The 22,905-nt window shown below is 48.7% G+C and overlaps 1 long non-coding RNA gene across 1 annotated transcript; it reads left to right on the plus strand.

The window, feature by feature from the left end:
• The first annotated feature begins 15,751 nt into the window (after nt 1-15,751).
• LOC144174646 (uncharacterized) lies at nt 15,752-22,366 on the plus strand. Its single transcript, XR_013323501.1, has 3 exons — nt 15,752-16,053; nt 17,575-17,844; nt 20,855-22,366. It is a non-coding gene; the product is annotated as an uncharacterized LOC144174646 (long non-coding RNA).
• Nucleotides 22,367-22,905: the final 539 nt, after the last annotated feature.

Genomic DNA, 22,905 nt, shown 5'->3' on the forward strand with positions numbered 1-22,905 from the left:
AGAGGGCCCAAATAAAGAAAAATGCTTGGCACCAGGGCTAAGCGCAACTAGTTAACATTTTCTCGTTCACTACTTGAGGCCTTGATGTGTATTATAAAGGCTCGGTTCCTACAGCTTGGTAACAACAACAAAAAATCATCCGTCGCATGCCCCCGCGCGAGGGACACGAGTAACTGCAGAGCATTGGGGTCGTTTACGTGGCGTAGGGTTGGTGGTGGTGGTGGTGGTAGTTGGGTTTGCGAAAGAGAGAGAGAGAGAGGAGAGAGACGTAAGTAGGTAACGTCAACTTGTTATTTATTGCCATCACTTGCCCCCCCCCCCCCCAATCGGTGGGATCTTTATTGTTTCTCTTCTTTTATCTCTCGAGTAGGCGGGGGCTGGGGATGGAGGGGATGCTCGACGTTGACGCTTGGCCGCGGCTCCTCGTTCACGAAGGTCGGCGTCGGCGGCACGCTTACGACGCTTGCGTTCGGCGTCGGCAGCGCGCCGCCTCGCCGCCTTGTCTTCTGTCGACGTCGACGAAGGCGATGGTACGATGTCTTGTACTGGTTCCGCGACGCTGATGTTGGATTGCGTCGCGGTACTAGTTGAAGGTTTTGCTTCCATCGCTTATCAACTGCGACCGCCGACGAACGCAAGAGAAGAGAGCGCAGGAGTTGACTGGAGTGGAGCCCACGCCAACCCGCTTTATAGGGGGTGGTTGTATTGCGGTAACGTTTAGTGTTTGGGGGGTTGGTGCTATCACGTGTACACCACGCAGCTATCACGCCGCTAGCACGCCGCTGAGTCGCCAACGCACGCCGCTGACGACGTAGTTTGAATGAGTCAAGGATATAAGGCGCGTTCGTAGCCTTTGATTCTGTGTCGTTTTGTGGCGCAGTGGGTAGAGCACCATGTACCTTGCGTTCCGCCCGCAGGGTCGTAGGATCGAAACCAAGCGCCGGTAACTGTTATTTCTTTTTCTTTTTATAGTGTAGGGGGAGGCTGGTTGCTGCGGACGCCGACGCACGGGTGACATCGTGAGTTATACAAATGCTCTGCATTTAAAACCTGTGGTCTCTCTACCTCACAATATGCATAAACGTAGCATTGCACAAGGCATGCACTCATGCACACTGCGGAAAACTACCGCGGGTTCGAGCTATTTGAGCCCGCTCACGATACTGAAACGCCGTCGTGCCAACTTAACACCGCCTCTGTTGGGCAGGTGGAGAAGGGGGCGACAAAGGAATATGCCCAGGGTACGGAGGGAAGACGTTTATTTTACATTAACGTCCCAGTTACACAATTTAAAGTACAAGTACGCACTTCCCTTGAGGTGAAAGAGGCGATGGGGCGCCACGCGCAAGTGTGCGCGTCGTCGGCGCAAAGCCAGTGGGCTCTTCGGTCAGGGCAAATTCCGGGGTGCGCAAACGTTGTGCGCGCGCGCATCGCCGTGCTGGCCAGATCGGCTCGCAGCAGCGAGGGAGACGGGGCCCATTCGCTCACAGGCGCGTACCGCACGGCGTGATCGTCGAGTGGTAGGTACGGCCTTACTATATCCAAGCGTAGGGGCAACAGGAGCAGCCTTAGGCACGGGCCGCAGCCGGAAGGGCTGGTGGGCTTTCGCCGGCGCAACAGAGTTGCAGCCGGCTGGTAAAGAAAGCGTCACATACCTTCGGCCAACGCCTTCGGCGTCCTGGAAGCGTCTCCCCGAACGGACCCCCGCGCAGGGCGCGCGTTCGCGTCCTGGCGAGAGTCGGGTTCGGGCATTGTTCAAACGGACCAATGAGGTGAGGTTAGCTCCGCTACCAGGGCGGAGCGCACGCTGCGTGACAGTGTTTTATCGCAGCAACGGTCGCTGGAGCCTTCACCTCAGGCAGGAGTTTAAGACAGCTCGGCTGTGCACAGTGGCGCCGAGACGAGCCGGCATTTCGGGGAGAGAGGGGAAAAACGCCGCGCAACGCCACAAACCCACTGATCGTGCAATGGCTTGGGCGTCAGGATCCCCACAAACCTTTGTCCTGTGCGCAGCCCAACATCCCACCGGGCTGCATGTCCTATTATCAGCTGGCTTAAGGTTTCAGACCAACGAAGTGATTAGCAGACAGATTATTCAGCATGGTAGTTACACCTTGACAATGGTGAACATTACCTGCCTGCCTCACGACTCCGAACACGCAATTGTAGCTTACGTCGCACAGGTTAACTCCGTTATAAAAACACAGCCCTGTGGTCTGCGTAGCAGTCCGGTGCGAAATAAGTTATGCGCCAAGAATAGTTTGCAGTGGCTAGCTTGGTTACAATGGGAGTGGTCAGGCGCCGTCCCAGTGCCCTCGTGTGACCGGCGTTGCTGCCTCTCACCACGGCACGTAGGCGACAAAACACCCAGCGGCCTCAACACGGCGCTCTAATAAAACACCGCGCAGACGTTCGTCAGGAACGCACTCGCCACTCTCGCAAATCTAGGCGGCAGAACTGATGCAAAGCGCCCGTGGTCAGCGTCGCAACGTACTACGCGCAAATTAGGCAGTCGCACACACTCAGCGTCCCAATCACACGTTGCACAACACCGCAAGTGCTCTCCAGAAGTTCTTTGGGAGCGACCTCACCACAATCGCAAGCCTAACACCTATGCGCCGCTGCAATGGCAGACAAAAATCACGACGAGAAGAGCGTAGCGAAATAACCGCACAACAGCTGCCATTTTTCTTAGACCATGACGTCACATCCGGCAAAAAAAGGTCGCTTTCTTTGTTTTTTGAAGTCTAGTTGGCGCATGCGCAGAAAGGCTCGTCCACCGTTCCTGAACGTCAGGTGTCGGCATGTAGGCTCCCTAGTATACTCGGTGACAACCCCGGAAGTTGCCGCTGTGGCTTATCACCGTAGCCGGATGTTTCTCCGCGCGGCGCAAGTAGGGCGTTACTGGGAATATTTTGATCATGGCGTGAGCCGTTCCCGTGATTTGTGGACTTAATATGCTTATAAACGACTCCAGTGACCACAAACAAACTGCGTGAGACAAGGCAGACGATATCACGCATTCATAGCAAACCCCTTTCAAAACGCGCGTGCACCGACGTCACGGTTCCGGCGCTTTGGCGGGGTGATATACTAAATGAGGTGGTGCCGTTCTTCAGTTGTAGCCATGGAGGAAGAAAAAGTTAGGAGACGGCGCTACCGGAGAAACGTGAAGCCTATACATAAAAAGTAAAATCGAAGTCGGCCCAGGCGTCACTTCTTCACGTGACCCCATCGCGCTGCCGCCGCGAGCTCTTCAATTTCGTCTGCTCGAAACTACTCTGCTGCCCGTTGTCGCGAAGCCTGATATATGTTGTTGTTTTTTTCCACAGCTTTTGTCTCTCACACATACGCGGCACTCCTGCCCGCACGCGGGCATGAGATCACCGAGCAGACAAATGCAGGAAGGACGGGGAAAAGCTACCGCCAACCAAACACGAGAGAAGCGCCGGAGTTGGAGACCGCTGCCGCCGCCGGCCCACCCGACCATGGAGGTCACATGCTGGGCCGACTTCGGCGGCTTGAGAAAGAGAAACGGCGGAGGGAGCGGCTTGCGAAGGCTAGCTGCGTGAGGCAATGCTGCCGGTGTCTCCACTTCTTCGCCCGCCGCCAGATGGCGGCGCCGCTCCATCCAGCTCCGCAGCAGACGCTCAGCCGCAGCCCGCCTCAGCCTAAACCCCTTGCGGACGGATTGCTTGCGGGTGTTTTACGCGTCGTTTCACGTGCGCGGGCGTTCTCAATTGAAGAAATTGTTATATCAGACGAAACCGATATCAACACACAGCGGCTTGGTATGTTTCATCGCGTATTTTACTTCAAAAACCGGTCTCCATCGGCGCCCATCGCGGTTTTCTGAATCCTGCATAAACATACGCGCGTGTACGCATGAAAAATGTGATGATGCGTGCATCACGATTGAAAAAGTGCAGAAGCACCGGGCGAAGTCTTTAAGCTCTGCTTAATTTATCCTTCATGCTCTGTAGGCTAATATCGCGTGCCCGAGCGAAAGAAGCAATTGTGTCCCCTGCGTCGTTCTCCTGTTTCCGCCGCTACTGGTATTTCGGGGCTAGTGCACCACTGAGATGTCGCGGCACAAGTTCTCCGTCCTGTTTTTAATGCGGAGCTTATACCGTTCCACGGTAGTGGTTATGTGCGAAAAAAGACAACTGAGGCTACAGGTGTGAAGCGCATCGCGTCCTATTCCGTGATGCGTTGAAAAACGAACGTCCTGGTGTGTTAGATATTAGCACGCGGTCACCACCAATGTCGCGCTCCCTTCAAAGCATGATTTCGACCGCAAGCATATATAAGTCTCATCATTGAATATGCATCACTTTCAAAATTTAAACATATCTTACACTTTAAACCCATACGTTTCATTACCTGGATATGCACTTCGAGCAGGCTAGTTAGCAAATGTACTATTTTCAAGGTCAGTAGTCAAAAGAAAACTGCTCGTTGCGTGTATGTGTGACTTCGAAATTACCGCCGTCAATGTTCAGGGGGAAATTAAAGTTACTCTTACCTTTCCTCTGCACTCTGTATCAATCCGATCTCGTGTGCTAAAAAACATTAGGACAGTTTAACGGGCTAACGAGAACAGATTTATGATTGATACACAAAGAGAACAGCCCAACTACTGCGGGTCACCAAATGAAGAAAACAAAATAAACCAGTGTATCGTCCACATATATAGCTGACACCACGAGCCCGACCCGGGCCCAGGCCCGGGCCCGGTCATTTATTTTTTTCTGAGACGGTAAGGAAAATTTGTTCATCATATCTCGTTGAGTGCATTTGACAGCGGGCAATCAGACGGAGCATCTAGTGTACGTTTACAGCACTCATGGACTAAAATGCGAAAATTTAAGATAAAGTGGAGCACACACGTTAGATTCCAACGTCTTCAGTTCACGACACGTCAGCGTAATAATAGCTGGTATTCTTACATCAGAACCACCATCCCCTTTGTTGACAATAATCTTGGCGACGCCAGACGAGTGTCTCTAGAAAAAGTTTGTTTGCTGAAATATTTTACTCCGGGTTTCGATACACTAGTACTATAGGTGCACTGAAATGTTTTGTTCCATTCCCGGCTACGGCGGCCGCATTTTGCTGGGGGCCACAGCTAAAACACACGTGTACATATACATAGGTGCACAGCTCAAAGTCGTCTGAATTCATCCGTTCCCGCCCCAGTGGCGCAGTGGCTAAGGCATTGTACTGCTGAGCACGAGGACGCGGGTTCGATTCTTGGCCTCGGCGGTCGCTTTTCTGATGGAGGCGAAACGCAAAAAACACCCCTGTGTACGAGATTTTAGCGCACGTTAAAGATCCCCAGGTAGTCAAAATTATTCCGGAGCCATCCACTACGGCGCGCCACATCGCCTGCGTTGCGTCGGTGCGTTACACCCTACAACCAATCAATTATCCGTATCTTTGGCATGTCATACTCCCAAATTTCAAATCTTGATGCATTGCATGAAGTTCAATTAAAATAAAAGTACGCTTACTATCAGTATTAGTCGTCGTTTTGTTTTAAGACGTATTCTGCTAACATTTGGAAGCGCGTGAAAATAAACTCTGAACATTATTTTTAATGTTTTTTTTTCCCTACACTTCACGTAGGAAATATTTAGGGCCCATGCCCATGGCTTCAAGAACCAGCCTAGCCCAGGACCTCGGCGTCGAGCTCGAGCCTGCCACGAGCCCGCGGCATTGTGCCCGGGCCCGTTTAGGGCCAGCCTATTAACGCTACGGGCCACACGGCCCTGCCGGCGAACTGTTCCTGGCCCGGGCATTCGGGTCAACCGGGACTATCCAGGGCTTTAAATTCTGGTTGACGAAATTTGACGCCAACCGACAGCCACGTAACACGCCAAAGTTGTTCCCCGCACTTCGCCCCTGTTTCGCCCCACGTTGCTTCGTCCCGCCCGTCGACGCGGCCGTCTGGGGAGAAACGGGGAGAAGTGAAGCTCGATGCGACTGCAGCGCCACGAGGCGCGCGGGCAAGCGGCGGTTCCGCGCAGCACCGCCAACTTTTACAACTGAAGCTATTCTAGTAACGTTGGCAAGGCACTCATTCACCACACTACCACTATGCTTTGTTGGCGACGTGCGTCTCGTAATAGATCGAGGACTGCATGATGGCAGGCATAGGAAAATGGATGGAGGGTTTATTGGCATGCCGCTGTATAGGCCAGAGCCTGAAAACAGTCAACAGGACTGCGTGTGTTCGCGCACTCGTAGTAAGGGACACACTAAACTTTTTCACACCCATTTTTACCTAAAAGAGCGTAAAAATCTTGTCCCATAGCACACACCTTTAAAATGTGTTTTGGCTAAAAAAGGGTGTTCTTGAGAACACCCGAAAGTAAAGGTGTAAGGTTAACACACTAAAAAGGGTGTGGGCAACGCAGCTACACATGACAATGTGTATCGGCTGAGCGCGCAGCATGACATATAGACACCTTCAACACGGACAAGTCACACTTGGACCACAGCTCAATTGAGCAAGAAATCTTAGAATATGCACGGAGAGAGCGAGTACATACAGTAACAAATCTACCCTTTTTGCTTTTATAGCCAGCAGTGGAAAGTCCTCCGCTTGCCACGAAAAATCATATTTTAGCACTAATTTCGAAATTATGCATGTTAATATGAGCACCTACAAGTCAGCATGCGGAATTCGAAAAACATTTTATACGCAAGGTTGTTATAATTTCATTAAGTCATAGAATTTAATAAATACCAAACATATTCCACTCCGCTTCAACACCCACCAAGAAGGGTGTTGATTACTTCAACACCATTTTTCCTACGTGGGTGTAAAGCTAGAAATTAGGGTGTTGGAAACAAAGCAAACGGGTGTGAAGGACCGATAACTAAGAAAAAACATGTAAAAGGACTGCAACATTGGAGGTATTTTGTACCTGTTTACACTGGTGGACTGAACATTTTATGCAAGCGGGAGGATGTTTGTTCATAACGATGTTTAGAAAAATAGGAATTGGCATAATTTATTACCATCGGAGCTGTTTAAGCTCGAGCTAGGTTCGGTGGCATTAGCAAAAAAATTCCAAGCAAAAGGACTCTGCCGTTTGTAAGCGGTGCGCCACCGCAAATAGGGAAGCCAGCTATCGAGCGTGTTGTAGCGTGAGCAGAAGGGGCGCATGCGTATGCGCACCTCTTACTATACCATTTTAAAGGTGTTAGTCTTGTAGCGCCCTCTGGTTGGCGCTCTTAGCCGGCGCCTTGGCGCCGGCTATGAAAGACGAGAATAAAGAAGCGAGCGGCGCGTGCTTGGTGCGCCAGCACTGCACGGGCAGTTCGATTCCGAAAGCCTGCCACGCTGGTACCCTTTCAGTGGCGCTGCGCTGCGACCCCGCGGTTCCCGACAGTGGTGACTCCGGACTAAGACATGACCGACCCCCGCAACCTCGCGCCCTCGGGCCGTCTTTTGCCTGACGCTTCCTCGCTGCCGCCGGACGTCGCAGTCGTACAGCTCCGTCTGCCCACCTTCGTGCGCAAGAACCCACACGTTTGGTTCGCCCAGGTCGAAGCCGTCTTCGATCTGCACCGCGTCACCTCGGAGACTACTCGGTATCGCCACTTGCTTTGCAACCTGCCTCCTGAGGTGACTGATGAGGTGGCAGACGTTATCGGTGCACCTTTGCACGATGCTCCGTACCAGCGGCTCAAGCAAAGTATTCTGGACCGAACCACGGTGTCCGAGAGCGCGCGCCTCCGGCACCTGCTCACCCACGAAGAGCTTGGAGATCGCCGCCCTTCCCAGCTGCTCAACACCATGCGACAGCTCGTGGGCGCGAGCATTGTGGACTCGAACGGTGCACTTTTAAAGGAGCTCTTTCTGCAGCGCTTGTCACAGTCCACTCGCATCGTTTTAGCTGCTGCAGGGGACTTGACCCTCGACCGCGCCGTCGAGCTTGCCGATAGAGTTCACGACGCGACTTCTCCCTCAGTCGCTATCCTCGCTTCGTCAGCAGTCATCGGCCGTGTCCCGCTTAGAGACTCGGATCGATCAACTCGCCGCTTCCATTGAAGCGCTTAGGACGTCCTCTGATCACCGATGCGGCTCCTCCCCACGTCCTAGCCATCGTTCATCTTCCCCGGGAGGTTCTTGCTCGCGCAGCCCTCGAAGCTCGTCTATCTGCTGGTACCATCGCACTTTCCAGCACGAGCGCGGTGCGTACACCGCGCGTACACGCACCGCGCAGCACGGTGCGCGGTGCGTTGAATAAATTAATGTTGGTGTAAACTGACGCTGATAATTAAGCCTGGCTGCGCTGAAGGCTGGACGGCTGGTGGTTGCGTGCTGGTTCACTTTGATGTGGGTGCAGTGGACCCAAAATGGTGGGTTTGTGCTGCTGTACAGCGCGATTGAGTCATCTGCTTGCGCTGCATGCAGTAGTCGTCCACCGGCCTCAGTACAGTCAACGTACTGTGGCTGATCTACAATGCCCGTAGCACGGCCGAATTTCCGGCAGCTTTAGTCCGGCTGGAGTCCGACGACCGCATCTCGGCTGTCCTCCGGTGGACGTACTTCGGCCGTACACAGGTGGCTTTGGGATGGCCGGAGCCCTACGACTGGAATCTGGCCGTATGAACGTAAGCCGGTCGACTGGCCGACGGACACTGGCCGTTGGACAGTGATGGGAGTACGGCCGTATACGGCCAAAAGGCCCACATTTGGACACGGGCCGAACATGGTTGCCGGAGAAAGGCCGGGCAGAAAATCACCGGCCAAAGTACACCGGCTTGAGTAAGGCCGAAAAGTCCTGTGCTGCCTGGGGTGATTATTATGAAGGATCTTATTCACAGTAATTGCAGTTTTCATTTCGGAAAGAAGCTTTATGGGCAAGATCTGAAGGTCACGGAACAATATTTCAGTAGGAGTGTGGAACTGGGAAAAGTTGATAATACGCAAGGCTCTTTTCTGCAGTTTAAACAAAGGATCGAGGAAAGTTTTAAATGTAAAAGCCCAAGACTCGCAGCAATATGTCAGGTGGCAATGAAACAGAGAAAAATAAATCATTTTCAACGTGGACAGGTCAAAGTACATCCTAGTTCTTAGCAATACATAACACACAGAAGCTAGTTTTGAGCACACGTTATTTATGTGGGTCTTCCAGTTCAAATGACAATCAAGTGTAACAGCCAAGTACTTGATTGTATTAGCTTGTTCCAACTCAAAATTATCTATGAGAACTTTCAATGTTGCTTCGCCTAAGTTTTTACTTCGTGAAGTGAACATAATATATTTACTTTTTGCACCATTGATAGTGAGTTTATTTGCTTTGAACCAAGAGAAGATTCTCGCTAATTCCTGATTAATAATAAGTTGAACCTCGGAGAGTGTTTTGCCTTTAAAAAGTATGACAGTATCATCAGCATACGATACTGCCTTAGAGCAAGTTAGGATTCGGAAAGTAATTAATATAAAGAGAAAACAACACTGGTCCTAGCACCGATCCCTGTGGTACTCCGGTTTCTACAGTCATGGGTGAAGAGCAAATATTGTCCAGACAAACAGTTTTCTGTTATCTAAGTAACTCGTGAAAAGATTGTAAGCCGGTCCACGAATGCCGTACTTTTGTAATTTTTGTAACAAAATTGAATGCACCACCGTATCGAAGGCTTTCTGCAGGTCTAAGAAAATTCCAATCGCTATTTCATTAGAATCCAAAGATGTGCATATTGCTTGTGTCGTTTCCATGACCGCTGTCGACGTGGATCTCGTTTGCCTAAAACCGTGCTGGAAATCATTTATAATGTTATGAGAATCTATGTAAACCCGCAGTTGCAACAAAATTAGCTTTTCAAAAATTGTGTTTACGACACTCAGTACGGATATAGGGCGATAACTACTTGGTTCATTAACCTCCCCATGCTTATAAACTGGGCTGATTTTGGAAATTTTTAAAACCTCGGAGTAAATGCAGTCTTGCAGAGAATGGTTGAACATTCTAAGCAGAATCGGTGCGAGAACATCAACATTGTCTTTCAGCGTTTTGACTGTTATCCCATCATATCCGGTTGCCTTATTATTTGCCATGCCAGCCACAATTGTAACTAGCTCATCATTAGTTATATCTCTGAAAGAAAATGTACTATCAATATGGGAAATATTCTCCTCATAAGAAGTCGCAGAAAGAAGTCCCAGAAAGAAACAAGCCGCTTTCAACGCTGCTAAACAAGCCGTCGCCGATTCGGTGCTTCTCATCCACCCGAGAACCGACGTCCCCACTCGCATCATGGTGGATGCATCCAGCGTTGCAATTGGCGCTGTTCTCCAGCAGAGAATCGACTGCGAGTGGCACCCGCCGGGTTTCTTCTCTCGGAAGCTCCAACCTGCCGAGACGCGCTACAGCGTTTTTGGTCGTGAGCTGCTCGCCATTTACGCCACCATCCAGCACTTCCGGCACTTCTTGGAGGGCCAGTCGTTTCACGCTCTTACGGACCATAAGCCTCTGGCGTACGTTTTCCGTACGAACTCCTCCAAGTATGTCGCACGGGAACTCCGTCAGCTCGCCTATATTTCGGAATTCACGACGGACATTCGGCATATCAAAGGTACCGACAACGAGGCTGCTGACGCGCTTTCACGCATTACCTCTATCGGCAGTGCTGCGTCTGCTGTGGACTGGGAACGCCTAGCTCAGGCGCAGATTGAAGACCCTGATCTGCAAGCACTGTGTGACCACCCGGGTTCCCTTCGTCTACAACTTGTGCCCCATCCGTTCGTGCCTGGCTCACTGTGGTGTGACATGTCAGCGGCGGCGCCTCGACCCTTCGTTCCGGCTGCCTTTCGTCGTGCTGTGTTTCACTCGCTCCACGATATCGGCCACCCCAGCATCCGAGCCACGCAGCGCCTCATTACACAGCGGTACGTCTGGCCGAGCATCAACACTGATGTCCGCCAGTGGACCCGTTCGTGCCTCGCTTGTCAGACAGCCAAGGTGACCCGCCACACGAAGACCCCAACCCAGCCTTTTTTGCCACCTAGCTGTCGCTTTGACCACGTGCATTTGGATTTCGTCGGACCATTTACTCCCTCCCGTGACTGCCGGTACATTTTCACAATGATTGACCGCTTCACCCGCTGGCCCGAAGCCGTACCAATTCTGGACATCACGGCAGAAACGGTCGCAAAAGCCTTCGTTTCGACATGGGTTTGCCGTTTCGGCTGCCCCAGCATTGTTACCACGGATCGAGGCAGGCAGTTTGGATGTACCCTCTTGACTTCCCTGAGCCGCTTGCTGGGCACTAAACACTGCCGCACCACGGCATACCATCCCTATGCCAACGGCATCGTTGAGCGGCTCCATCACCAGCTAAGAAGTGCTCTCACTGCGCGCCTGGATAGAGAGCACTGGGTTGATCACCTTCCTGTAGTGCTTCTTGGCCTGCGTGTCGTCCTTCGTCGCCACCTCGGCGGTTCAACTGTTGAACTTGTCTACGGCGCACCCCTGCGTCTTTCTGGCGATTTGTTCGTCCCTACGGCCTCCTCGCCCCAGCCGCTTGAGTACCTCCAATGCCTGCAGGACTGCATGCAGCACCTGCGACCGGTTCCACCTCGGTCTTCTGACCACCGCATCTTTGTGCATGCCGACCTGGCGTCTTCGACACACGTTTTCCTCAGGCGGGACGCTGGAAAGGCGCCTCTTACCCCCTCCTACGATGGACCGTACCGTGTCCTTAACAAGACCCAGAAGTCCGCCACCATCCTCTTGAATGGCCGCGAAGAAGTCGTCTCGTTGGACCACCTCCAACCGGCCTACCTCGAGACGCCACCCAACGAACTCCGCGCAGACATCGCAGGCTTAAACACTCCACTGCTCGCCCCCAAAACCAACGGCCGCCTGCCTCGCCGTCGAGTGACTTTCGACATTCCGTCTGGGCGGGGGGCCCTGTAGCGCCCTCTGGTTAGCGCTCTTAGCCGGCGCCTTGGCGCCGGCTATGAAAGACGAGAATAAAGAAGCGAGCGGCGCGTGCTTGGTGCGCCAGCTCTGCACGGGCAGTTCGATTCCGAAAGCCTGCCACGCTGGTACTCTTTCAGTCGCGCTGCGCTGTGACCCCGCGGTTCCCGACAGTCTTTTAGGGATACCAAAACGCAAAAAAATGGGCGCACCTGGCAGTAGTGGTGCAAGGCTATAGAAACAGCGGAGCTCGGGGCGACCTAGCTTGTTTCCCCCTTGGATCCGCTGTCACTGTGGGGTACCCACTGAAACAGCCTTGTAAAATCTGGCTAAACTTGACATCACCCCTCAGCAATTAGCATAGGCTAGCGCGAACATCGCCTAACCTAACAAAAATTAGTGAAGCCTAGTGAAACCTACCAAAAATTACCAACACCGAAAGGAGTATAGGTCGACCCCCAGCTCCGCTGTTTTTAGCAACTGTAGAGCTATTTCATACGTTTTAACACCCTCCACAAAACCAAAGGGGTTGTAGTCGGTCAACGCCCTTTTCGCCTCACAACAAGAGGAACTATACAACTTAGGGCGTTGGAAGTTAAGAAAAAGGGTGTAATGACTTCTGAACCCACCCATTCAATTATACTACACACTAAACTTTTTAACACCCTTAAAGGTGCTAAAAGGGTGCACTCAACATTTTGCACCCTTTTTGCACCTTTTAAGGACTAAAACATTGCTCCGGCACCCAATCATGAGGGTGCCACATATGAAGGGGTGTAAATCTTAACATTTTTACACCCTTTAAGGTGCAAGGAGGGTGTACTGAACATTTTGCACCCTTTTTGCACCTTTCAAGCACCCAAATATTGCTCGGGCACCCCACCTCGAGGGTGCCAAAATTCAGGGGTGTAATCAACAGTTTCATAGGGTGCTACGACCGTTAAAGGGGTGCTAAAAAGTATTTCTTCTCGATTGGGGTGTTACCACGGCACCTTATCGTTAGGGTGCCTAAAAGAACGGTGTGTGAATGCAAGCATGCAAAATTGCACAAAAACAGGCTGAATGTTTAAACCGCACATTGCACTATTTCACCGCCCGTTGAGAGAATAAATATGAACTCTCCACATAGACCAGGGGAAAGGCTCTAAAATTGCTGTTCGTAAATTGAACAAAACGTGCTGAATGTTTAAATTCCACTCTGCACTAATCTACTGCTTCGAGTGTATCACAAGGTTCGTTTCGATGTCTGGGTGCACGGGAAGGAAAGGCTACAAAATGCCTCTTGTAGTCCTATAAATAAAACTTTTACGCGAGGCATCGGTGTCCTCAACGAAATCGAATTTACCTAAGAATTTGTTCCCGTATTATTATGCCCCGGGCAAAAATTCCAACAAGACTTTCTTGTTGGGCTCACAGCACGCCTGTGGGGCCAATACGAAGTTCTGTCGGCACTCTATCGTTCCAATAGCCTAGTCTTCCAACAGGGAGTTTAACCTTGATGGCGTTTGTGGGGCCAATAAGAAGCTCTGTCGGCACTCTATCGTCCCAACAGCGTAGTCTTCCAACAGGGAGTTTAACCGTGATGGCGTTTACCGGCTCGCCAACACGATAAGTCAACGCCAACAGACGCCTCGTTCGTAATCAGCGGCGCGAGCGCGCCATCAGACAGAACCGACAGACGCCCTGAAGGTGGTTTTTAGGGCCTAAACAGCAGCGTCTATGTCTGGCATAGACGCTAGACGTCAACGTTTGTGTTCTGAATTTTCCCTTCAGTAAGTAACAGTCAGACGGACGATAACATAACTATGTGAAGATATGCTTTGGCTCATACCACGGCAAGCGCAATAGTTTGTGGCTGCAGCCTCGGTTGCTCTTCGTCCACAACAAACTGAATCGGCTGTACAGCTTTCTTCGAGGGCGTGTATGCAGGGGTTCTATCTTCCTTTTTTGCGCAGGCCGACGGGGGCGGTCGTGTAAAATCATTTTCGCTCGTCGCTGCCGTAGGGTTGCCACCTTCCTGGTTTTGGACCGGCCCGACCGGTTTTTTAAACAGCGGGCCGGTTGCCGGTCCATATCTAAAACCAGCCGTCATCAGCCGGTTTTTTGGCTTTTGTGCCGTGATTATGCCCGTTTTGGCGTTTTATAAGCGTCAATTCAAAAACTAAGACGATAAATACGTGTCGACAAGCATAGGCGTGCGCACAGGGGGGGCAGAGGGGGGCGGCCGCCCCCCCCTAATCATCTGAAGGGGGCGCCAAATTTGCACCATGCCTTGCCGATGTAACACATGAAAGTAAAATTTCTGCTCAGAAATAGTTTGTGTGTGTTGCAATTCCATCACATTGAAAAAAAATTTTATAACCATCCCTCTTTTCACTGCGTTTGCACCGCAAAGCCTTCAGTGAGAAGAGGTCGGGAGTTGCTCTGGGGGGGGGGGGGGGGGGGGGGCGCGGCGGTAAGACTTTGCCCCCCCAAATTGAGAACTCTGCGCACGCCTATGTCGACAAGCTGCGCAAAGACACGCGAGCAGAGAAAATACGCGGGCGAGCGCGCTGCCTCAGATGGAGGGGGACCTAAGGGAAGAACAAAATAACGAAATTCTACCGCCGCGGTCAGCAATTGCGGTTACTTTTCAGTGAAGCACATGCAGAGCGATTAACCAAGCTCTCAATCACTTTCAGTACAGACGTTATGTTGATTTCTCTCTAAGAAAACACTACAATAAATGGCACTGCATGTTAAAAAACATGGCGTCTTTTTTCAACACAATCCTCCCTCCCCCCCCCCCCCCCCCCCCCCCGGAAGGCCCGTTTTTTTTTTCGGGGAAAGGTTGTAACCCTACGCTGCTGTTCTGCCTACCTGCTTGCTGTACCTATTACGTCGCCGCCACCGCAAATCCCCACTTGTTACAAACTCGGAGGTTTTCGCACTGTTAGCAGTCGTTTTACACGATGGGTTTGATGCGCCTGACATGCCAGGAGTGACATCGCTTGTAGTATTAGAGCGACGTTGCTTGTCTGCAAGACGGTGCCGGTCAAACAAGCGTTATCAACGCCATAATTCTAACGACACATTCCATTTATTTCGTGGCTGCCGTGGCTTGCGCAGAAAAGGTCGGGTTGACTGCGATAGCTTTTCTTGAGTCACATAATGGAGCTTTGGCTCAATCGCTTGCAGCGCTAGCAATGCGGCCTCGTCTGCAAGACCGGTGCGTGAGAAACAAGCGTTAGGACAGCCAGAATTTCAAAAATGCAGCATAAACTAGACCATCGTTAAAGGAGGCGATGACTAGACACAAGCAACAATATTCGTTGACAACTTACGTAAGTATAGAGTTGTTTTAGGCGCCTCAAACAGCGCCCGCCGACATAGCTGTTTGTTAACGCGTCCGTTTACTGTTTTGTAGGTCAATGGTTCGATTCCTCGTCGAACTTTTTTTTTTTTTTTTTTTTTTTTTTACGTGAGGGTTTCATTAGCTCCTTTTTTTAACGACCAGGGTAAGCACCTGTTCCTTGCTTTCTATCACGCCGACATTTACCGCCCTCTTCCTAAACCCAAAGTAGCTCGTTTTCTCGCACGTTCTCTCTTGAGAAGCCCGCCGTGAAAACAAAACCAAAACAAACGTCAAACCTCTTTACAATATCAGTATATATGTCAATTACTTTATGTGTATTCACTTTTTGTGTTTAAAAACCTTAAATTAAGTTATAAACACATTTCAGACTTTGAAAGCAGAAAGATAATTACCAACATTACAGTAGTAACACAATTTTCGTCAAACGTAGAGGTGCTGCATTTGAAGTCTGGCAACTATCTCTCACTTTTGTGTGTGTTTTTTCATGGCGTTTTGTGCCGAGTGGTTGGTGGCGTGATTTAATCTGTTTTATCTATTTCAAGCTTAAATCATAGTTATAGAAGCTTTATGGGTGATGTCTACCCTTCTAACCTACGCGTGTGTTGAACATGGGGACCCCGGAAGAACGATCATCGCTGGATAAAATACTGCGCGTCAAAAGTGGATGACATTGCATCAGAACAAAGCGTGTTCGTGTGTCCGCGAGATGAAGACGACAGTGAAGGAGAATTTTACGTTGGAAACATCGTTTTTGCTCGGGTAAGTACGCATTTTTTATTATTCTGTATTTGGTTGGAACGAGTTCTGGTGTTTATGGGTCAGTAATTCGCTAGACCCCCATCTCGTTTGCTCTGAGAGCCTACGTGAGATACTTGTGTGGCGCCCAGTCCACCGTTTCCGCAGAAGTCAGCATCAATTTACGCTGAAGCTAGACCTTGGCTACGATGCTCGCGCTGTGGTACACGGCTGCTAATAATTTCACATCACGCAAGGCTCTTTAACACCGGGGCGTTTGTTTATGTCTCTCTCAAACAGTGCCTTTGCGGTTGCAGATCGCAGTCGCATTTCGCGTGAGTGGCACAACGCTGTGATTAGTCCTCCCTCGTGAATACCCGCGGTATACCAAGAAATAACATGAACAGGAGGTTCCCTGGAAGTGCATGTGAAAACGCGTACACGTGATTCCATGGCTGGCGTCTCGTAGGTGTTGTGAAATCTCTCCCCCCCTTCACGAATTCCGTGCAGTGCGCTTCGCAGCTATTGCGCTCGCGAGACCGGCGACCGTACGCCTCGCGGTCTTCGGGCCGCGATATGTGTGCTGTTCTCGTGAAGCTCGACAACAGCGAAATTGCCGTACTCGCTCGCCAACGCGCCCCGACAGCGTACGCGTCGACCGGGTGCTGACGGAGTTGTGCTGGAAGAAAAGCAGGCAAGAGATGAGGGCGCACGAGGTGTAGTTAAACATGAGAATTTACAAAGTGCAAGGTGGAGAAAATAGTATGCAAGGGCCGGAAACGGTGAGAGAGTTCGGGCCGCGCGCCAGCGAGCGAGTGCGGTAATTTACGTTGCCGAGTTTCACGAGTCCGGCACGAATATGACGACGCCCGTCTGAGAGTTCATAGAGGTATAGAATTCACATACGTGCAAATTGAAGGTGAAATGCGCGCATGTGGCCTCGCAGGGAGTTAGCATAGTCTCGGGGTAGTGGGGGAGATTTCACAACGCCTACGAGGCGCCTGCCGATTCTGTCAGAGTAGCTCTCGGGAAGTCTGGGGCTTGATATCAGAGGCATATGTATTGTTTAAATTAGTGCAGAAAATTGAGCCGATTCGCAAGTTCTCATTTTCGCAAAACCGCAGGCCATACAGAGACTAACAAGAAAGCTGTAGGCACTCACTCAACTCGATTTATATTGGAGAAATGAACGTGCAGATACAAGTCAGACATTGAAATGGAGGAGCCTCAACTATCACACACCAGTTCCGATTGAAAGCAAGGGATACAGATGAGCTGCTAGCATGCGTTCCATGCAAATTAGCTCAGTAGCTAGCTTTGCATATATCATGCATACCCCACTCACAGTACCTGCGGGTCTAATAAATACATTCTTACTGTGACCTAACTTTCACTTGGGGTGTTCCGGGAATGTTCTTATTAGTGCCTTGGAGGTTACTGTCTTTAAACGATTAAAAATCTACTTGATGTAAGCATTCGTGCTTTGTGTGTGCTCTTCTTGTATTTCAACAAGTGTCAGCACACTCACAGATTATGCACCTGCAGGTGCTGCTGCTGGCTGTCCTGGGTCAGCTGCCTTCCAGTCCAGTTTCAAAGGCTTTGCCAGGGCCTCCCTTGGCCAACCGACACTGCACCTGCTGTACCCAAGTACTGCCTGGCCTTTCGTTGGTGCTCCGTACGCTTTGCCGCCAGGAATGGTCATTCATCCATCATCTGGCCGCTTGGACCACCCGTTCAGAAGTCAGCGCATTTGCTCGACACATCGGTCCAGGCACTGCTGCCATATCGGTGCACCCACCGATTATGTATTTTCAGGTTAGTTATTGCATGTTGTGGAACTTGCCATGATGTATACCTGTTAGCAGTGCTGTGGCCTCTGATTATTTGAAACATTTTCATGAAGCGGTGCTGTGCGTATGGAGCGTGTCATTGCTTAGCAGAGATATTGAAGAGAATCTGGGGCTGACGACTAAAGGGCAAGAAGAGAAATTGAACTGACTTTGAAGCAAGTATTCGTATGTAATCAAGCCAAGCAAACATTTAGGATCTTTCGATATGGTTTTAAACTTGCAATACAAACTGGTCTACTTCAGATCATACTGGTAATAATCATACTATACCGAAAAGTACATCCCGCAGTCTGTAGAATTCTGACAGCGCTTTTTTCGCAGTCTCTCATGACAGGCACTAATCTCAATGGTTGGAAGATAGTCGAGGTAGCACCAGTCTTTAAATCAGGAGACGGTACTTCACCATTAAATTTCCCTAACAAGCACCATATGCAAGGTCAGGAAACATTTCATCCACTCTCAGGTAAGGCACTAATCTCAATGGTTGGAAGATAGTCGAGGTAGCACCGGTCTTTAAATCAGGAGACGGTACTTCACCATTAAATTTCCCTAACAAGCACCATATGCAAGGTCAGAAACATTTCATCCACTCTCAGGTCGCTAATTATTTATAAAATCACAATATCACATTCGAGTATCACCACGGTTTTCACAAGGGTTACTTGAGAAACACAACTTTCAGGATTTGTTCACGATCTACATTGATCCATTGACACAGGCTTACAAACTGTGGTATTTTTTCTCGATTTTTCTAAAGCATTCAATCACATTGCACACCACAGACTACTTCTCAAACTTCACCCTAATGTCCTCACTTGAGCAAAAGATTTTCATTCTTCTCAAATGCAGTTTACTTCTAATAACTATATACTTCTTTTGCTCGTGCCACTTTGTTGTCCCCCCAGGCAGGTTGCTTGGTCTATCTTCCATGTTGCATATCCTCCCATGTAGGTCTATTTGCAGATGATGATGTAATTTATCACACAATTTCTTTCAACTACTACCGTCAATGCTTTCAATCTGATCTTAACACAATTAACTCCTGGTGCTGCAAATGGCTAATGTCGCTTATCTCTAAAACAAAGTGCATGACTTTAACGGTGGCAAGTCTCGGATTGTAAATACTTCATTAACAACAGCCTGATTACCTCTTGAGACAAAGGTGTTTTGGTAGGCCGGTAGGGGAGGGGGGATTGCATGGTGGATTTCAAAAGGTACATCGATTGGGAAAATAAGACGTGTGATTAATATTTTCATTTGCACTCCAAAACTCGCTTTATTTCATATGTTTAACCCACTGCCGTGGCTAGGGTGGTGTGCTGTGGAGGCGAATGTCGGTTAGATACCGCTTGGTGTAGCCGCTTTTCAGATGGAGGCAACACGTAGAGACGCCCGTGTTTGGAGATTTCGATGCGCACAAAAATACCCAGATGGTCAAAATTAATGCGAAGCCTTCCCCTGCAGTGCTCCCCATATCCCAAGTGTAGCTTTGGCGTGTTAAACCACCGTTTTTTTTTTCATGTTTTTGGTATAGCACCAGCTGCTGTAGCAGGTGCAACTTAAAGGTAAAATTATACATGTTTCCAAGAGCTAAATATAAAGGCCATATTGAAGTGCGTTTATGGGTCTATCTCATAGCAGTAGTGAAAGGTTATATACTCTGGTGCAGGTTAAGAACGCCAATGGCTCATGTGGTGTAGTCCAGTGTTTGACGGAATGCCGTGTAGGCAGGTAAAAGCATTATTGCAGTGATGAAACGTAGGTCACTGACCAAGTCAAGAAAGCCATTTAACGGTTTGTTGCTTGTTCACGGTGAGCATGTGTCGTGGAAAACGAAGCTATATATTGGGCATTACGCGGCGCAATGAGTTTGCATAGATATGGTGCAGATTGCCATCCATTATGTTGATAATGTTGGGCGTCGTCTGAACAATGAGGGACTCGAGCAGTAATCGAGAAGATAGATTGCACTCAGTTGTCAGTAATTTTGTCTTGTTCCAGTCGACCACGTGTCCCGTCCTCTCACGGTGCTCTGCCAGTGGACTTGTTTTTGCATGGCCCTTGTTCACTTCGTTCCAGTGCTGCATTAATCTTCTGTGCAGATTGCCCGTTTCGCCAATGTACACTGATTTGCATTCAGCGCATGGAATCTAATAAACAATACCCAGAAGCTTGGAGCGTGAGAGGGGGTCTCTCACGCTGACAATGTCAGAACGCAGCTTGCTAGTGGGCACATGCACAATGTATGCACTGCGTGTCTTGAAAATGTGTGCGAGAGTTTCACCGATGTGTGGGACGTAGGTAATTGCTGCACGTTTTGATGCAGTCGTTGTCCTGAATATAATGCCTAAAGCATTATATTCAGAAAGAAGCGAAGAGGGCGACTAGCAAGAATCCACATTGACATTAGCAGGCAGAAGCGTCCACAAGGCCTGTGTCAAAACGTGCTGCAATTCTCGTCCTACACATCAATCAAACTTTCGCACGCATTTTCAAGAAACACATTGTGCACATCGTGCACGTTCCTACTAGCAAGCTATGTTCTGACATTGTCAGCGTGAAAGACCCCCTCTCACGCTTCAAGCTTCCAGGTGTTGTTTATGTTTTGAACAAAAAAAGTGCCATTTAAACGTGACACCTCCTTCCTTGCCGATTTCTGATGCCTGATTGTTCAGTTTGTGGGGATACGTTTAGCAGATTGCTCACATGTCTAAAATGTATTTGTGCTTGAGCAGTCAAACGCTGATGTTAGCAGTGAAGTAGGTGAAAATTGTAGTTTGATTGTAGTTGTGTGCAGATTACCTACATTGTGTTAATTCGTAGAAAAGCAAAATTGAGGTAACCCTGCTAACTGTTCCGCATTGCAGCATTTTATTATGCGAACGTTAAGGAGTTCAGCTGCTTGTTAAAGGTGAAATAAACAGTGGTACAAAAAGAAGAGCATCTACTAAACAGAAATATCTTCACAATCGCAGGATGCCAACGATCCGCCTACCAACTTGTGTCCTGCATCGTTTCTGCTGGCTGGAGCGGTTCATGGAGCATTTTCCAGCTTCTCAAAGTTTGTGGTCAAGCGCTCCTCCAAGTGAAAGATGCCGCAGAGGGATCTTTTGTTTTAATGCCACAATTTCGCGTGCTCAGCAGCAAATTTACTCGTAAGGCTTTTTAAATATTCATCACCGAAGAGGGCATGTTACCTTCGTCTTCGGTGGAATGTGTCTGCACTCAGGTTATTTGTGACAGAAACAAGTGGACCACGTCATGAGAGTCATTGAGGCCTTGTTGATTGTGCATGCTTCTGAAATGACATTTTCATTAAGCTGAATACTTTCCACATATTACGATTTGTGAACAAATTATGGTAAAAGTCATGATTAGTTGTACTACACTGCAGGAAGGAAATGCCAGCATACGTTTTAAGCACCTCTGATATTTCAGATCGTTGGCTGGTGAGCAATAAAACAAAACTGAAATTTTTTTAAAGTAAAATCAAATATTCGTTGTCACCAGTGCATGACCATAGTAAAAGCTATCTAGTCACCAAATTTAGAATTAGACACGAAATGCCAAGAAAAATAGGGAAATAAACTAGACAGCTGGCTACAATAAACCAATTCGTAAAATTCCTCAATGTCTATCAAGTGATGATTCAGGCAGGTTAGTTAAGATGTCAGTGGGTTTACACACCCAACTTGCAGGGAAGCACATGAGCTCCCAATATTAACATGTTTTTAGTGAAGACCGTCTTCCTTCATTAAGCTGCTTTGCACATTGATGCCAGTCTGATAAATGTCCTGAATTTTTGTTATGATCAATCTTTGTATGGGAACCATATATTTTTATATGATGTCGCTGTGTATTTCTGAAACTGTATCTAGTCACTAATTCCAATTTGTCGTGGTCAGGTTTTTTCAACTAATTCGTAGCTTTTTTAACAATTATGGTATATTTTGTGTGCCTAAAGGAATGCCTCATTGCATGTTTAGCCTATGTAGTGTTGAAAGCGGACATTTTGCTTCAAAGTGGAATGTCGGGCTAGCAACAAGGTACTTCGCGTGCTGCTCACTTTCATTCATGCCATTATTTTTTATATTATCATTTAAAATTAAAAGCCAACCGATTGGCTGTCGTTTTAATTTTGTCACCTACTTTATACTTTCTTTTTTTTTCAACTTTGTGTAAGGATTGACTATCCATATTTTTATGATACCAAGGCGTTGGACTGGGCTAGCTGGTACATGTTTGAATGGATGAAAAACCATAGGAAAACCCAGGACACAGAAGAGAACGACGGGACAAACTTGTGCCGTCATTCTGTTTTAACTGTTTCCTGTGTTTACCACTGGTTTTTTATGCATTCAAACATTTTTTATGAGTTTGTTGAACAGTGATTAGTTTAGGTGTGTTCAAACAACTGTTGGCTGCGAAGGCTCCCTGTAGCATTTGTATAAGTGCTCTCTGCTTTTTTTTTTTTTGAGCCAATACCCCACCACCAGTCTTCATGAGGTGGTCTTTTGTAGAAATAAGTTGAAATAAATATTTGTTTGCATTGCTTTACATGTTTTGAAAGAATTTCTTGTTCATTCTTGTTTCATTCAACCCCGTTTCAGAATCCTGCTTAAGGCATTTCCTCTGTTATTTTTTTTCAGAACCAGGAAGGGTGCTCATCCTCGGTTCTTGCTGAAGCAGCAGTATCCATACTTCACACGTGAGCTCTGAACACACAGTAATTATGGTATGAAACATTCTACCAGTATAAGCCTGCTTTGTAGACGTCATTGTAGATGTCAAAGCTCTTGACAGTGTAGTCCAATGTCTGGTGTAACGGGCAATGTCTACAACTTGTAAAAATTAATTTTGTGGCTATAATGTTTGTGATTATTTTAAAATGCACGTCAACTACTATTTAGAATCGCTGTCTAAATTGGCAGCCATTTTCCTGGTGGATACAGAAAGTGAAAAAGCGCATGTGTAGAGATTTCAGTGCACCTTAAATGTCCCAAATTTGCTAAAGCTAATCCAAAGC

Source organism: Haemaphysalis longicornis, unplaced genomic scaffold (assembly GCF_048455015.1).
Source record: "Haemaphysalis longicornis isolate Haplotype H1 unplaced genomic scaffold, Haemaphysalis longicornis Haplotype H1 scaffold_3, whole genome shotgun sequence".
NCBI classification, from domain to species: Eukaryota; Metazoa; Arthropoda; class Arachnida; order Ixodida; family Ixodidae; genus Haemaphysalis; species Haemaphysalis longicornis.